The sequence below is a fragment of the Zalophus californianus genome, chromosome 13 (genome assembly GCF_009762305.2).
Source record: "Zalophus californianus isolate mZalCal1 chromosome 13, mZalCal1.pri.v2, whole genome shotgun sequence".
Classification (NCBI taxonomy): Eukaryota; Metazoa; Chordata; class Mammalia; order Carnivora; family Otariidae; genus Zalophus; species Zalophus californianus.
The window spans coordinates 52,936,399-52,953,453 of NC_045607.1; positions in this window are offsets into that span (position 1 = coordinate 52,936,399).

Genomic DNA, 17,055 nt, shown 5'->3' on the forward strand with positions numbered 1-17,055 from the left:
TATTTTTAGAAAGTAATCGATCATTCAGGCCTGCACGAACTCTTCTCAAGGGGAGAAGAATTAGGCTCCATCTTTTAAAAGAGGAGACTTGTCAAAGAATCTTTGGGTGTATTTTAAAATCATTACTGCCGGCGTGAAAACTCGTCTGTTATTAGGGGGCCTCTTCTATCAGTGCTCAGCTGGGATAAGCAGCAGGGGTATTAAGGTGGGGATGAGGTTCCAGGCCAGAAGAGGTCCCAAGTCAGGCCCAGAGATGAAGGACTCTGGGCTACCAGGTCATAAAATACTTTAGGGAGACACAGTCATGACCATGGGACATTCTCTTGGAGAGCTGTTGCTCTGGTCTTGCTTGAAGGCTGACCAAATGTTTTCATCTCAGAACAGTTAGTCTTGGTCTCTCTGATTGAATGGCTTATTCTCCGTATTGGCAGGGAGCTTACAGAATTGCTACTGGAAGGTTTGACTGGTTTGGGAAATGGAGGCAAGATCTTCTGCTTTGACATTTTTTCTCCTGATATAGTTCAGTCCTACTTTCTCCTGGGCTTTGGCCCTGACAAGTGTTGATCAAGGGGTTAAAGCAGGGGAGCATGAACTCAAGAGCCAACAAGGGATAGGCAAAGGGAACCTAGCAGATCTAAGAAACAATTAGGAGTGGTAAGCAATGTGGCAGACTGGAAGGCAAGCTACAGATAATTTCATACTAGAAAAAGAGAAATATCTGGACCTTTTAAGAATAATTGGACATTGCTTCTGAAATCACGCAAATGCTTAGTATTCCAGAAAACTACCATTAGCCAGGGGTCAAATGGATGTGTAAGAGAGTCCATTGAAAAATGGAATTTAGGGATAGTGGAACTCTCAATGGGCCCACTACATCCACGAAATATTCTTTTGTTATTTTCGTAGTTCCTGACAATGTAGTTTGAGTGGATATACTTGGCAACCAGTAGGACCACCACAGTGGTTCCTTGACGTGTAGAGGGAGGGCTTTCAGGATCAGGCAAGGCAAAAGCACCTGCAGCACTCCCCTCTATACCAAAATAATGAACTCAGAGCAGTACTGTATCCTCGGGGGACTAGCACAGGTAGTCCACCAACACAGACTTTAAAGTCACAAAGGTGGTGATCCCTCCCACATCTCTTTCACTGTCCTGTTTGGCTCTGCAAAAGACGGAAAATTAGGGGGTACTATTTTAAGTGTTGTTAAGTGATGATTACAATTGAAGCTGCTCTTCTAAAAGTTGTCTCTTCATCCTGTGGGTCTGCTGTATGGTTACTGATCTGGTGAATACATTTTCTCTACTAGAAGTTTGCTTTTACCTGATAGGCGTAACAGTACATATTCACCATCCCGGTCTCAAAACTACATTAATTCTTTTGCTTTATGCCATAATTTAGATCAGAGGGATTTTTTTAATGTAACTTTTTTGATTGAGGTATAATTGACATATGACATTATATTAGTTTCAGGCGTATAACATAATAATTTGACATTTGTATATACTGCAAAAAGACCACCACAATAAATCTAGTTAGCACGTGTCACCATGGTGTATATTTAACTTTATAAGAAAACAACAAAATGTTTTTCAAAGTGGTTGTACCATCTTACATTCTCATCAAGAATAGATGAGAGCTCCCAGTCGCTGCATAACCTCACCAAAATTTGGTATTGTCAAGGACTTTAATTTTAGCTCTTCTAACAGGTGTATAGTAGTCTTTTGCTGTGGTTTAAGTTTTCAGTCTCTGATATCTAATGATGCTGAGCATCTTTTAATGGGCTTATTAGCTATTTTTAAAACTTGTGAAGTGTCAGCTAAAATTTTTGCCCCTTTTTAACTAGGTTCTTTTTCTTATTATTGAGCTGTAAAAACTCTCTGTGTTTTCTGGAAACAAAACATTTGTCAGATGCATGTATTGTGAACACTTTCTTTCAGTACCATATTAACCAGTGACTTAGGAAGCAGCACAGGGTGCAATGCGTTAACAGTCATTTGTGCAATCAAGGAAATCAAGGCAAATATGGGTTCAGTAACTTTTTTTTAGCACACAGAAAATAAAAAATAGAATTCAGGAGCCTCCAATATGTGCTTGTCAAATGCCAAGTTGCTAATAAATATTTGAGAGTAAATGCAAGAAGGCAAGAAAGTGTTTGAGTTACTGGATTATACTGCCTCCCAAAAAGCAGCATAAATGTTGAGACTGGAATGGTAAACACCAACTTCTACCAACTCAGAATATCTTTCCTGTTCCATGAAATTGACATCAGGTGAGAGGTTTATTGCTTTATTTACTTTGTTTTGAAGCAAATGCCAGAGTCTGTAAATTTTCAGCCTAATTTCTTCCCAGCTTCTGAAACTATAGAATACTTTGTGACTGAAGTCAATACTATGGACCCTGAGATTTCCATTCCTTTGTAAATAAAAATGTATTGTTGTGTTATTTTGTATAATACACTGTATTTTATATTATATATTTTATATTGAAAGAAACTGTCAGAATCAAGAAACTTATCATAATCTTTAGCATACATACACTCTATAGAAATGCACTGCATGTAATATATCCTAATGAAATGTGTTACTTTATAATCGCTGCTTCAGCATGCCAGGCCCCATTTTGGTACTCAGTCCGCAAAGATCACTAAGACACAGGTTCCCGACCTTGAGAAACTTACAGCCATGTGGAAAAGCTGAAAGTGTTTTTATAAAAATTTTGTTAAAACGCAAAGAGAAGGGACACGTGGGTGCCTCAGTTGGTTAAGCGTCTGCCTTCGGCTCAGGCCCTGGATCTCAGGGTCCAGAGATTGAGTCCCGCATAGGGCTCCTTGCTCAGCAAGGAGCCTGCTTCTCCCTCTGCCTGCCACTCCCCCTGCTTGTGCTCTTTCTCTCTGACAAATAGATAAATAAAATCTTTTTAAAAATGCAAAAAAAATATTGGGTTTATAAGCAGTATCTTCTAAAATATTTAGGGGTGAAGAGGCATCGTGTCCACAACTTACTCTCAAACAGTTCAGAAAAAAATTATATATACATGCATATGTCTACATACCAGTGTACATGTCTAAACAAATGTGTATACATGTGTGATACACACACACTTTTAGAGAGAGAGAAATAAAGCAAATATGGGAAAACAGTAACATTTGAAGAATCTGGGTAAAGGCTATATAAGCATGCATTCTCCACAAAGCAATATTGCACTCAAAGAAATAAAAATTGTTCTTGGAGGCCAAAAAAATCTTACTCTTTTTCCATGTAAAGTTCAGATATACAGAGTCCATAAACAGGTATATAGTACCTGTGGTATTAAAATTACATGGCAGAAAGCAACTGGGAAAAAAGTATCTGACAGGCTCTTGGGGAGTGACGAGAAAAAGATTGAGAAATGCTGGTAGACAGGAATTCTTTATGCTCTTTTTGCAACTTTTCTAGAAGTCTAGAATTATTTCGGAACGAAAAGTGTAAACGTTGTGACGTGAAAGTGCTGAGAAAGTTAGGCGAGCACAGATGAGGTGGCCCTAATTCTGCAGGGGTAGGTGAGGGCAGCTCTGGGCCAAGGGGCACGGGAGGTCCCCACCAGGAAAGTGACATTTGCCCCAAGTCCTGAAGGAGAACCAGGAGTGTGCTGGGTAGATAAGGACACGGCCTAATCCCAATGAGCCTCAGAGGAAGATTAAATTCTATATCATTTAGTTACATTGTTTAGCATATTTTACCATATTCTAATGAGATACACAGTGATAAGCCATGTCTTTTCTAAAGGATGACTTGCAATTAAATAGCAATCCTTTGTGAGGCAGAAGATCTGACTCCTAAACTTTCTAAAGAAATGGGAGTTTGAGGGAAAGCAGCCTTCTTTCTTCTAGGATTCCCTGTTTATCCAAACTTTCATGCTCCAAGGGAATGACTCTGGATTCATGATTTACAGGCTTGGGAAACCCTTTGGGATTTGGGACAGGGAAGGTGCCAGCCTGTGAAATTTGCCTTTAGCTCCGGTGCCGCACTGGGTCAGCAGGCCTGAGAGAGGTGGAAGGTGGCTCTCACACTCAGGAGCAGCAAACCCTGCCTTTCTGTGGGCTGGAAATCCGACACTGGGCTGTGGAAATGCACAGTGTCAGAAAGTGTGCTGTGAGAAGGGGCGCGGAAAGGGGCAAACGCCGGAAAAATTGTACTTTTTCCCCACGACAGTTGCCTTTTGTTTGGACAAATAATTTGAGGAGAGAACAAAAAAGCAGTTGTTTGCTTAATGCCAAGCCACAAAAACACGGAGCCTTCCTGGCCCTGGCTAGGAGCACATTCCTGGTCCCAAGCATTCCTGATGATTTGCCCCCCGGTGCTGCAGATTGAGGTGACACAGAAAGCGCCCACTGTCCCTGGAGCCCCCTTTGCTGGGCGGGGGCCACCTCACTCATTCATAACTCACTAGGACAGGGGTCCGGGGAGGCCAGGGAGCTCGGTGCCAGGCCCGGCCAAGCCAGAGGGTGGCTGTGATGGGGTGGGGTGGCCTGAAAGCAAGTCATTAACGCACATGGATGCCCTGCCTGCCAGTTGCCTGTGTTCTTGGCCAGAAGAATCTGCAGAAAGAGTACAAAACCTTGTGTTCAAAAGTTTTGGAGTTTGTAACATATACAGACTCATACACACATATACACATGCCCAGAAACACACAAACTGCTTGTGATACATACGTTTGGTGCCAACATAAACAGGGCCCAGGCCAAAAACTGTGTTGGTTAGCAACTGGCCAATGAAGTGTTTAAAATTAGAGGCCAACAGAAAAACCCGAACAGTGGTGTTTTTCCTAAACTTGAAGTCACCAGTTAGTATTGCTTTTCCTTTGCAGAATGGTTTTCTAACATCTTCACTCAGGAAAGATCCTGTCTGCAAAAAGGTCCACGACAGGGTTTGCTCTTGGGTGAGTTCATTACCGTAAATCCATCCACGGCGGGTTCCAATAACAATTACAAGGCCATCAAGCCATGAAACCCAATGGCTGCTTTGAATTTGTGACCAGTGCCAGTGAGAGGTGGGGGCAGGGAGGGGGGTTAGTTCTGGGCTTCTAGAACGGCAGGTCTCCAAAGCTTATGGAAGCACTGGGGCCCCAAAGGAGGAAAGAACAGCTTGTCAGGCCAGCCAACTGACACCTGGGAGAGCAAGCTGGGGAGGAAACGCGTGCCGTTCCCCCAAGCCCTGAGTCTGCCCCTGGCACCATGCAGAGTGAGCACGTCATCCTAGGGCCATGGCCACATAGTAGGGAAAACCCTCTTCCCTATAATCCCCCACATTCAGATGTTAAAGGCCCCTTCTACCTTCTAGTGAAGCCTGTTCCCAGGGGAGTACCGATGTCTATTCTTTACCACTTAGTCTGACGTCACCGTTACCAGATCATCTGATATGTTGCACTTGAACTCTGTGGCCTAACAGCCTTGACTTCCGCTAGAAGAACTAGTGTCCTTGGCCAGCAAATAGGAGGGTATTTGGTAGGGCTGAGGAAAGGCAGGATTTCTCAAAGCTGTCCCTACCACCTGCCTGTTCTTCCCTCTCAGCCCCCAGATGTCGGCTCAATTCTCCATTCCTAAATAAGTCAAGTTCTGATGGGATAGTGTCTTGGCCCCAACTCCTTCGCCCTCACTGAAGTCAAGGCCCAGATGTGGATTCGATCACCATTCTCTATCAAGGGTCGAGGCCTTCGCCCGACGTACAGCACATGCTCAAGCAGTTTGTTGAATAACTAAATCAACGAATGGTTAAATGAGGGCTTGGATGGATGCATGAGTGGATGGATGGATAGATGGATGATGGGTGCCTAGATGAACGATGAGGAGTGGATGATGGAGTTCCAATACAACTCCATCCGGGGCCCGCCCATCTCCCTAGGATCCTGCCTCCCCAAGAACTCTGTTGCTTCGGTGCAGCTTAGAGAAGCCCAGTCAATAGGTGACGGTGCTACTGGATGCTCATGATGAATTACTGCAGTAGCAACTGAGAAAAGCCAAGAGAGCAACCAAAGAGAAGGGCTGAGATGATAAAAGGCAGAGAGGGATAAATAGAGAGGTTGAGAGGTGTGCGGGCTGAAGTGACCACGGGCAGCTGGAGGAGAGAAGCAGCAGCTTCGGGGACCCGAAGGAAAAACAGGGAAGAGGGACGTGGAGGCTAACCATGGGGAGGGGGAGGCAGCTGAGAGGGGGAAGTGTGGGAAAAGAATTTATATTATCAGGCAAACAAAACGGCAGGGACTTCTCTAATAGGACTGTAGGGAGGCGAAGGTTGAAAGCAGGAGGCTTTTCAAAGGAAGAGAGAGGAGGAGAAGAATCTCAACCAGAAAGATTTAAGGAGCAGAGGAGAGAAACAAGACAAGAGACAACTGCTGGCCCTTCAAGTTACGGAAGGGGTGCCCAGTGTGAGAAAGCCAAAGCCACAGCTGCTCTGCCAAGGGAGGAAACCTTAGGAGACCCGCCCAGCCAGAATCTTGAAGTCTCAGACTTTTTCCACCTTATGAGCTGTAAATTGATCTATTCAGTTAGAGAAACCTGGTTTTTATTGAGTAATTTCCTCTGAACGACCTCCAGTTTTGAAAATGTCCCCAAAGTTCTCTGACTCCCCCTCCCCCGCCCAGGTCCCTGCGTCAATGCCCGTAAATCATGGGGAGGCAGCCCCCCTTCTTGCACGCCAGGTCCTTGGCTAATCCTGATATGGCACTGGGTCCTCCTGGTGTGGAGACCTCGGATCTGTTTGTTCTGTGGCCAGTTCCCAGCATGCACCTTACCAAGTGCCCATCCGGCAGCTGCTCAGGAGCCCCCAGCCACAGAAAGGATTGCTAACTGGGCCGGAGCCATGTCCTCTGCCTGGCCCTGATATCAAGGACATTCCTCAATTTTTCTTCCTAGCACTCAACTGGGGCCTCTTGCAGATGCAAACAAGGGGCTCTTTATGGGAAACGTTGCCCATCGGTTGCTTTTACATTGCATCTTTTATACCAACATCGCTCAAAGCACTTTCACAGACAAGTGTCATTGTCTCCCCCTTACAGATGGCACCGAAAGGAAAGCACGGAAAGTTAAGTGGTTCAACAAAGGTCACTCAAAAAAGTCACAGCAGAGGTGGGAACAGGACCCAGAGCTCCCTGCTCCCAGGCCTATCACCTGCCCACTCCCAGGCCCAGTGGGAAAGAGCCAGCATCTGTGGGGGCCCTTCCCACACTCTGGCAGCATGCAAACCCACCCCCACCCCCTGCCCCATCTTTGCTATTTAAAGCTCAGAACTGAAACCCCCATCTTCATAACCAGGATCACACAGATCTTTGGATGGAAGAGGCCATCTTGCAAAGTTAATTGAAGGCCAGTGGACTTGCCAAGAGCCAGTAGGGTGGGAGGGAGGCCTGAGGGCCCCCTCAGGAGGTGCGATGCAGGCATTAGGCTCGAAAAGCAATTGCATTACCTGTGTGGCTGAGGTTTTACTGCCTGCTCAATCTGAAAGTTAGCAAAGTAGTAATCAATGAAAAGGAAATATAATTGAGAAGATTAAAAGCTGAGGGTGGGTATGGACTGGGGAGGGAAGTGATTGCTAAAGAGGTCCATTTGTATAATTCAAAGGTCGATGCCTCTCATTAAACTCGCATCTCCAGACACTCAGGGGATGAAAGAGAATCTCTCCATGCTGACTGGCTGACACCTAAGAGTTTCCTCTGGCCACTTTCAAGGGCAGCATGAGGCCAGAGGGACAGAAGAAACTGTTGGAAAGAGAATTTAGGGGAATCCATAAGCAAAAGAACATTTGGAGAATTGAAACACAAAGCCAGGCCTTCTGACCCTCTTTAAAAAGACATCCAAGTTTCTCCTAGACCATGAGGGCTTATTTACATGATCTGAATGAAAGCTGAATTAATGCCCAGGGACATTCTAGACTGGTACAGCCTTATCTTCTCTGTTCATATTCATACCCACCCTCACACACTCTCACACGCACGCGCGCACGTGCGTACATACACACACACACACACACACACACACACACACACACACACACACGATTATCCTTACATGGAATGCATGTGTTTCTATAACTTTGGGTCAGTAATGGGCTCTGGCCATCACTACATGTTTATTTATAGAACTACCAACTGCATCTGTCTCTGAGACAAGTGACAAGCTTGTCCCCCAAACTCCTCCCCAGAAAGAAAGTTACATCGGGTGTGTGTGTGTGTGTGTGTGTGTGTGTGTGTGTGTGTGTGTGTGTGTCTGGTTCCAAACCGAGACTTTGGCGCTCTGCGGTCCAAAAGGCCAGGTCACACCTTCCCACCAGGACACAGGCACCCAAGCAGACAGCACTCTGGTTCGCCTTCCTATCCCTGCCCTTTTTCTGTTGTGGTTGCCAACAAGACGTCCAATGTATGCTGGTCTCTCTTGTCTCTGCATCTTCTGTCCTGGCTGCCTCCACCAGGAGCCTGTACAAGGGCATTTGGGAGACCATAGGCTACAGATGGAGTTGCCAGATTTAGCAAATGTATTTGTTTACTATTGCTACCTAACACATTACCACAAACTTGGCAGCTTAAAACAACACCAATTTTTTTCTCTTGCAGTTTCCAGGGCCAGGAGTCTGGCATGGTATGGGTGGGCTCTCTGCTCAGTGTCTCACACAGTCAAAATGAGGGTGGCCAGGCTGCCATCTCTCCTGAGGTTTGGGGTCCTCCTCCCAGTTCTTTCAGGGTATTGGCAGAGTTCAGTTCACTGGGGCCTGGGCCTGAGGTCCCTGTTTTCTTGCTGGCTGTTAACTGGGGGGAATTCTCAGGCTCCTAGAGGCCAACCGTTGATTCCTGCCACATGGCCTTCTTTGCACAGAGTTTTCTCCTTCAAGGCCAACAGAAGAATTCTTGACTGCTTCCGATGATCTTGGCCTTCTTTTCCTTCTTTTTTTTTTTTTTTTTTTTTTAAGTAGGGGCTTGAACTCATGACCTTGAGATCAAGACCTGGGCTGAGATCAAGAGTCGGACACTTAACCAACTGAGCCACCCAGGCACCCCACGAATCTTGGACTTTTATATGTCTTTAGCCTCTAGATCACAATTTAAAGAGCTCATGTGTTTAGGCCCGGCCCATCCAGATAGGCTTTTTTTTTTTAACAACTCAAAGTCAACTGATTAGCAAACTTAATTACATTCGCAAAAATCCCTCTTTGCCTTGTCATGTAACTTAGTCTGAGAAGCAACGTCCCACATGGCCTCTGGTTTTCACCCACACTCTAGGGGAGGAGATTATACAAAAATAAGGGTCATTACAGCACCTTTAAGAATTCTGCCTACCACAACATATAAAAATACAGGATACCCAGTTAAATTCAAATTTCACATAAACAAATAATTTTTTTGGTATTGTTATGTATCTAAACATAGTATATATAAGTATATATGTCCCAAACAACATTTGGGACATATATACTTCAGTAGCACTGGTCATGTACCTACAATTCAAATTTAATTGGGCATCCTCTATTTCTTCTGGCAACCCTAGGTGCAGAGCCTCAGGGCCTCTGTGCCACATGAAGGCCAAGATTGGCCCTCCGTAAAAGAAGGCATTTCCTTTGTGAAGCAAGCAGCAGTAGAACTTTCTTCAGCCAGGGGTCTGTTGGTGATAAGAACAGGCCTCTGTGGCCTTATTTCTGCAACATCACTTTCTCCACTTCCCTCCCCCAGGCCCCTCAGCCCACAGCTGTCAACACCCTTCCCACTCACAGAGAACAATTGCTGTTCCCAGGCCATGTGCACAAGTGGGCCCCCAAGGTCAGCCACAGAGACTCCCTCGCCCAGAATCATAGCCTGCTGGTGGGTGGGGTGCGGAGTCAGGAGCAGAGCTGAGGGCCTAGGGGGAGGTAGAACCCACCTCAGGCTATCGGCCCTCTGCCCTGCGTGGAAGATTCCTGCCCCAGAAGAAGCTCTTGCCCTCGAGGTGGGCCATGCAGGCTGTTGGGGCCGTGAAAAGCTTCCCTCACCGGCAGAGTTTTCCTTGTGAGCCACGCTTGGCTCTCCGCAAGGCTGCTCCAAGTCCTTGCCAGCAACACTTGAAACTCTGGCCAGCCCAGTGCTACATTTTAACAGGCCAGGCCCTATTAGCCTGATCCTAGGATGGGTTATTCTTTCCAGTTTTCACTAACAAAAATCCCCTTTTATTTGGACACTCAAGTGGCCTCTAGGAACGAGGCTTTCATGTGTTGCCAAAAATGTTCGGATGCGGCAGCATTTGTGTGTGTGGCCAATTACATCGGTACCTCTGGGGTTGATCCCACAGGCCTTTCTCAGGCAAAATTCCTGTGAACTTCCAGCAGACCCCCCACCCTTTCTCCTGAGCTCTATCTGCAGGAGGAGGCCCTGGGCAGCTGGAGATGGGCTCTCGCATGGAGTTCTGAGCCTCATGAAATCAATCTGAGTGGGGAGAGTGATTTATAGGAGCACCAGTCAATGCATTATTAGAATTAATATCATTATTTTGCTGCTTCCCTTTTTAGGTTTTTCCTCTCATAAATCAATTTAGTTCGATAAGATTGGGCTGAGTTTTGGCTGCCTACAGACAAGAGTGTTCTGCATCGTGGAGCAAAGGACCATTTGGCGACATTGGACAATGCCTCCATTGTTTTCTGATTTATTGAAAGCTCAGGTCTTGCTAGTATTACATGTACTCGCTGATGTTTTGCAAAGCAGGGATTAGTAAGATTTTTTTTTTTACCTGAAAGCCATCTCCATACAGCGCTGGTTTCTCAGTCTCGAGTTTGTCATAAACTGCCTTTTCCACAGCCAGGTAATGGCCACCAAAAGGGTGGGTTGGTGTTTTTATAATCATTCTTTCTTTCCACCTTCATATTTGGCCAACACACACACTAACGTTTCCCATGTCTGTTGTGAGCTTCCTAACTGGCTGCAGAAGAGGATCTACTTCAGTCTTTTCCTTTGCCATCCTGATGAAACATTCTGGTCGGGCAGTCTGTCTGGTGGATGCCATCCTGTTACCAACCAGCGCAGGCCGTAGCCTGCTATCGGAAGCCCACCAACATGGGCATTTGGGGCACACTCATGGGGGCTCCGATACCCTCTTAACTGCTTCATGAACCTCATGCAAACGTTCGCTGCCTGCTCCTCAGAAACTTGCGGCAGAAGTCACTCGGGAAGCCGAAGGTTATTTTTCTTCTGAAAGGAACATGAGAAAGGCCTAGTAGAAATCAGCCCATGAGAGGAACTCAGAATGGCTGATTTCTCTTCCAGTCCAGTCAGACTCACTTTGTCTCTTTCCCCTGCTCCAATCTTCACCCTTGCATCTGCCACCCACCTGCTCACCCGCCTTCCCACAGCTGCATGCCATGGCTTTTGCTGCCTGGACTCCTTGCCCAGGGCTCCTCTGCTGCCTTTGCTCTTTGTGCTGAACGTAAAACTTAGGAGAATAAACTCAGGAGAAGGGTGCGTTCCCACCGGCACACAAAGCTGCTCCTCCAAGGAATTCAGATGGTAACCCTTCTAAGGGTGGCCACAAGGCTGGCGGTGCTTTATTAAATCTAGCAGAGGGCGCCTGGGGGGCTCAGTCGGTTAAGCGTCTGCCTTTGGCTCAGGTCATGATCCTGGGGTCCTGGGATGGAGGCCCGCTTTGGGCTCCCTGCTCAGCGGGAAGTCTGCTTCTCCCTCTGCTCCTCACTGCTTGTGCTCTCTCACTCTCTCAAATAAATAAAATCTTTTTTAAAAAATTAAAAAAATAGAATCTAGCAGAAATAGATGCTAAAGTAAGTCTTCAAGTGATGGGGTTTTCAAAGCGAGGGTCATATATATAAGTCACCCACTAAAGAGTTGTTGAATCAACTGGATTTGATACCAATTTGTTTTCTGTTTTAAGACACATTATTAAAATAAAATTTAAAACATCCCCCACGGAGAAAACTTTCCAAAGTCAGGGCTTGTCGCTGCATCGTTAGTGACAGTCCCATGTCAGAGCTGCAGAATGGGCCCTCCCTTCCCCAGGCAAGGTTTGGAGCTGGGAATTCTCTGAGCAGCCTTAATTTTACTAGAAGCATAACATGCCTACATGTGAGCACAGCATATTGTACCATTATTGCTCCCCCAATCCCAATTCACACACCTTCGCTGGCTAACACATGCAAGTCTATTTCTTCCAAGGGGGGACATTACAAAGGAAAATGAATCAAGAAATTGCTTTTGGAAACTGAAAGAGATCTTTAAAATGTTGGTTCTGGACCGCACACCATTGAGACAGCAATCAAAGGTGACAAAATCTTGACTAGCGGTGTTACAAGTCAGGGCCACTCTTACTGCCTTGTAATTCCATATGCTAAGGTAACAGGCTTCATTTCATCTATGTCATTAACACAGTATTCTGGGAAGCTGACACATTATTAGCCCCATTTTACCTATGCCAAAATTGAGGCTCCGAGAAATTAGGTGGCTTACCCCAACACTCGAAGGTATGGACCAAAGCCAGCTTTCTCGTTCTCCTTTTGAGAAACACCATTCAGCATGAACACATTTTTTGGTCTAAATAGCAGCTCTTATTTGCATATCCTTCCAACCAGGCTTTGAAGTTCCTGGTGACGATGATGATGATGACAATGGGGACCATTTATTTTGACCCACTACATTTCAAGTACCATATGATGACTGAATGTAATTTAATCTCCAAAATGCCCTTGTAAATTAGAGCAATAAGATTAGCTCTGCTTTATTAATTCAGGAAAAGGGGCTCAAGAGATGTTGATCAACTAGTCAAAAGTCACACAGCTAAAAAAAAACAGCCAACCTCTGATTTGGACTGTGCCCTGAGTGTCCTCAGTCACTGTTAGATTTCACTGAACAGAATATTTGGTTAACTGTTTTCATGTCTTTTTCCCTTTACAGCTCAGACATTCTTCCTTCTCATTTCTCAGCAGGCATTTCCACCTGCTAGCCCCATATAATATTTCTTGGTGTGAAATTGACTAGTCCCAACACAGAGCTGACCATCTAGAACACAATGCATGAGCTGCAAAGGAGGGCAAAATGTAAGCTTCTCTTTTTTTCCGTCTCTTTCTCTTTCTCCCTTAATAGCTCCATTTGAGGCTCAGTATTGTCCTTCCTCTGGCTTCTGAGAGCATAAATCAGGGCCTCTAAGAGACCCACTTATTTACCTCTATGAGCCTCCCTGTAAACGATGCACCTTTTTATACGATGCAGTCTTAGCAAAGTTGGCTGTGAAAAAAACCAGCAGAATATAGAAATGTAGAGTCATGCCTCAACTACTGGAAATGTTCATGGATCATTCTAGATAAGGATTCATTCTTTTTTGAAATAGTGTGGTTGCTCAGTAAAATCAGCCAAGTTGTGTTCAGCTCTCACATCTGAAAGACACTAGCTGTGTAGCTTCAGGCAAGTTACTTAATTCTACTGAACATACTACCTCATCTATAAAATGGGGATAATGCTATGCTACTTTCTGCTCCTATGAGGATTCAAATATACCTATTCTGGCAAGGAGTAGGTCCTTAACAAATATTGTTTTCCTTTGGGGAATATATGGAATATAATTTGGCTTTATCTCCAAAATGATAGGTTATATAAACTGTGACCATCAACTCTTAGACTGTGTCTCAACACAGGGAAAGATCAGAGCTTACTGGTTAAGTGAGACTCAGTTTACCCTTGCACTAAGCACTCCAGCCCAACTGTGGGGACCAGCTTGGGTGGTTTACCACCAAAGCGGTAACGAGAGGGAGCCCAGAACTTAACTGGAAAGGGCCTGGAAGGCAAGTGTCACAGAGAGAGACCCATTGGAGAGGGGCAATAACCCTTGGTTGAAAGGACTGGGGGATAAATACCTCAGATCTTCTCTCCTCCCTCCCTTCCATATCCTGTGAGGGTGTCCTGTTGGACAAACCTAACAAGAAGCCAAAAAACAAGGTTTCCAGGACACAGAGCAGGGTGAAGAGGGGTGAGGGCTCTGGAGGCGCACAGAAACCAGAGAGCTCACCTTGCCTGGCCCATGAGCCCAAAGGCCATGCATCTTCAACTTCTTGTTAGCAGCACTTACTTCTCTTTTGGGTCTGGACTCACCACCATTCTAGAATAGCTGCAAGTCCCTGGTATGGCAAGCGTGGGGTAACTGGGGCGTGGTTGTCATTTATGCAGACTTACAGACTAAAGTTTGTTCTCAATTCTCATTCCATTTTCCTTCCTTTCTTTAATTTACTATGGCCTGCTCTCCATTTTATGGAGCTATTTTAAGCATACACAGGAGATCTTCTTGCCATACACAGGGAACAATCAATGTTCTCACTTAATAATTCACTCTTTCATTAAATGCCCCAAGTAATTAAATAAAACATTAATAAATTCCACACTGATATTTGCTAAAGTTTTGTTTCTAGAGAGTTTTACCTGTTGGAGGATACGCTGGGACCATGATTCACTATGATGAACAACGAAACAAGGAGGACTTTACAGCACGGAGTCACAAAGTCCTGATTTCATCCTAAGAGTTACCAAACGCCTTCTAAGACATTTTACAGACATCGCTTCCAATACTGAGATAGCCCTAAGAAGTTTTAAAGGAATCGAGGTCCAGTTTGTGTCTTGTACTGGGTCACAGAAGGCAGAATTCGACACTGGGTTTGTCTGGCACCAAAGCCCTGCTCTTTCTGCTACTCTCTGGTCCTTTCGTCTTTCTCACACTTCTGTGGGGAAGTAGGTGATATGGAAAAAATACCCCAGTAACTCAGTTCTCCATATTTCACTGTGTGAGTGGAGGTGTGTGTGTGCGGACACGTGCGCATGCACACGCACGCGAGAGAACCAAGTGTGGATTTCAGAAGCTTGGGAAACCACCTCTGAGGAATGTTCTGAACGGATGGGAATGAGGAACGGGAGAAACCTGGCAGAAAACATGATCTTCTGCTCTCACCTCATTCCCTTGAGCATGCTTCCCCAAAAGAAGTTCAGCCAGTATTTTTCCACAGGCCCAAATGTTTATCTAAATTCTCCAAAGAAGCCCACCCTCACTGAAGGTGGCTGTGTCCTAGCCTTGCTATGAATCATTAGGAGGCACAAATGCTCCTGAAAGGCTTTCGCATGAGTACTGGGGTCACACTCCTTTATAATAAATTGCTCCTTTGATGACCTCCCTGTTAGCACTTTCTGGTTGTTTCACATCATCCTATAATATGCTTCTTTGCTTTAACATTAATTTCCTAGAAGGTGTGCATTGAAGCTAAATCTCCTGAAAGTCCTCCAAATGTTAGGATAGTCTCATTGCTTAGAGACAAAGCTCATTTCTGCATGCATCCCCACTGCTCCCAGACCCGCACCCCAGAGAGCTCCTCTTCCCTTTGGAATAATGGTCCTATAGGTCCTCTGGGGGTCTCAGGAACCCCTGACTCATCCCCCCACCCCAGAGCCACAGCAAATCAGCCGTCGGGTCTGGTTGGCCATGTGCTGTGAACGTCTTCCTCCTTTCTCCAATGACCACCAGAGTTTACGCCCTAATCCTCTCTCCTTTGACACACAATCTGTGAGGGTTTTTTGAATGACCGAACAAATGAACCATTTTGAGAAAGCTTCTCTTGACCACCTCCCCACTCCCTATCCATGTTCCCCTGAACCCCTAGAGTTAACTTTGAAATATTTAGATTTGATCAGTACCCTTGCTTAAGGTACTTCCTAAAGTCTGCCAATTGTCTACGAAAATATTCCAAACACGTTAACCCAATACGACAGGGGCCCCACCCACCTTTCCAGGTGCTTCCCCGGGCCTACCGAGCATTCGTTATTCATTCATGCCTCCCCGCCTTTGCCCACAACGTGCTTTCTACCCACCATGCTCAGCACCCTACGTCTCATGCCACCTCCTGCATCAGCATGAATCCATGCTCTTCACCACTGCGCTGGGAGGCTTGGCTCAGTCAGCTATGGCTGGCCGAACAAAATCACTTATTATACACACGGCCAGTAGGGAGCTCTGTGTAGGAGGCGGGCATAAAAGGGTGACCCATTCTTCACCAGGCCCAAGATATCTGTGATATTTCCTATGTTGCTGTAGGAACAAGGAGAGGGCTGGCCTGTGCCCATGAGCTCGTGTGCCGCACGGGACCCAGGCATCCCAGGGGCCTGGCTGCCAACTAGGAGAGGCTGAGGCGGGGACTCATTTCTCATATTGGTTAGCTAACACGCTTTCCTTGTCATCCACAATCTACGGAGACATGATTTTTTGCTGCTTCTTTCTGGATCTTGGTAATGCAACCTTAAACCATCATGCATATGCCCAAAGGAAGGGACAAAGGGGGACAGAGGGGACTCCTGGGCAACATCAGACAGGAGGGACCCAGAAATCGATGTGCTTCTTGTAAAATCGTTAACTTGCCATCCTCCTTTCTTTAGCAGAACCACCCACCGGAAAGCACGTGGGACCAGAGTAGACTGGAATGGTTCCAATGTTGCTTACCCACAGAACGTTTTCTTCAAAAGGGATTCTGGTAGCACTCTATGAATAAGTCAGATAGAAATGCAGCTCGTCCGTGCAGAGGCCCCACAGCACTTCCTGGCCTGCCCAAATCCCCCTCCACGGCAGCCCGGGAAGCCCCCAGGTTGGAGTGCCGTTGGAAAACCCCCGGAGAAGACCAGCGTCGGATAGGTCTGCCCACCACAGAGGACTGACTCTCCACCACGTCAGAAGGCCCAGTCAGGGAGGGTGCAGGAGGTCCCATTACAAGCTCCGGTTGAGTTTGCTGTATTAACTTTTCATCGAAGAGTTCTAACAAAGCTGTTTTTCTTTTACCTTTGCAGGTCCCTTCCTTGAAACGAGAATATGGCTGCATCATTTGTGGCCTGCGTGTGTTGTGTCTGGTTCCCGTGGTTTGTTTTCTGGCTTTGAAAACGAAACCGTTCATGGCTCAGAGATGGAAAGCAGACCACGGTTTGTCAGCAAGGCCATTCGTCATGTCCCCCAGAGGGGGCTGTGAACTCCTGCAGCCTTGTGCTCTGCCAGCACGCAGACCACCCAGGTTGCAGAGCTCAGAAGGCCACCAGGCAGTGCTG